The sequence below is a fragment of the Arachis hypogaea genome, chromosome 4 (genome assembly GCF_003086295.3).
Source record: "Arachis hypogaea cultivar Tifrunner chromosome 4, arahy.Tifrunner.gnm2.J5K5, whole genome shotgun sequence".
In the NCBI taxonomy this organism is placed as follows: Eukaryota; Viridiplantae; Streptophyta; class Magnoliopsida; order Fabales; family Fabaceae; genus Arachis; species Arachis hypogaea.
In genome coordinates, this window is record NC_092039.1 from 101,716,261 (window position 1) to 101,717,427 (window position 1,167).

General features: G+C 39.3%; 1 non-coding gene across 1 annotated transcript; it reads right to left on the reverse strand.

Moving 5' to 3' along the window:
* Positions 1 to 720: 720 nt before the first annotated feature.
* On the reverse strand, positions 721 to 824 carry LOC112798788 (small nucleolar RNA R71). The gene has a single exon (XR_003200385.1). It is a non-coding gene; the product is annotated as a small nucleolar RNA R71 (small nucleolar RNA).
* Positions 825 to 1,167: the final 343 nt, after the last annotated feature.

A 1,167-nucleotide genomic window follows, 5' to 3' on the forward strand; every position in this document is an offset into this window, starting at 1 on the left:
CTTTCTCTTCTCTTATTCTATTTAATTATTTAACTACTAACACTTCTCTTCACCTCTCTTCATCCGAATTCTTCTTCATCCTTCTTCATTCTTCTACCTCTTTCTTCTTCTACTAACCTGAGGGAATCTCTATACTGTGACATAGAGGATTCCTTTTTCTTTTCTTGTTTTCTTCTCTTTCTTATGAGCAGGAACAAGGAAAAGGGCACTCTTGTTGAAGTTGATCCAGAACCTGAAAGGACTCTGAAGAGAAAATTAAGAGAAGCTAAATTACAACAATCCAGAAGCAACCTTTCAGAAATTTTCGAACAAGAGAAGGAGATGGCCGAAAATAATAATAATAATAATGCAAGGAGAATGCTTGGTGACTTCACAAAGCTAACATCCAAATTTGATGGAAGAAGCATCTCCATTCCTGCCATTGGAGCCAATAACTTTGAGCTTAAGCCTCAACTAGTTGCTTTGATGCAACAAAACTGCAAGTTTTATGGACTTCCATCTGAAGATCCTTATCAGTTCTTAACTGAATTCTTGCAAGTCTGTGATACTGTAAAGACGAATGGAGTTAATCCTGAAGTCTACAGACTCATGCTTTTCCCTTTTGCTGTAAGAGACAGAGCTAGAATATGGTTGGATTCACAACCTAAGGATAGCCTAGACTCCTGGGATAAGTTGGTCACTGCATTCTTGGATAAATTCTTTCCTCCTCAAAAGCTGAGCAAGCTGAGAGTGGATGTTCAAACCTTCAAACAAAAAGATGGTGAATCCCTCTATGAAGCTTGGGAGAGATACAAGCAGCTGACCAAGAGATGTCCATCTGACATGTTTTCAGAATGGACCCTATTAGATATATTCTATTATGGTCTCTCTGAATTTTCGAAAATGTCCTTGGACCATTCTGCAGGTGGATCTATTCACCTGAAGAAAACGCCTGAAGAGGCTCAAGAACTCATTGACATGGTTGCTAACAACCAGTTCATGTATACCTCTGAGAGGAATTCCGTGAATAATGGGGTCCCTCAGAACAAGGGAGTTCTTGAAATTGATGCTCTGAATGCCATACTGGCTCAGAACAAAGTGTTGACTCAACAGGTCAACATGATCTCTCAAAATCTGAATGGATTGCAACATGCATCCAACAGTACTAGAGAGGTAGCTTCTGAAGAA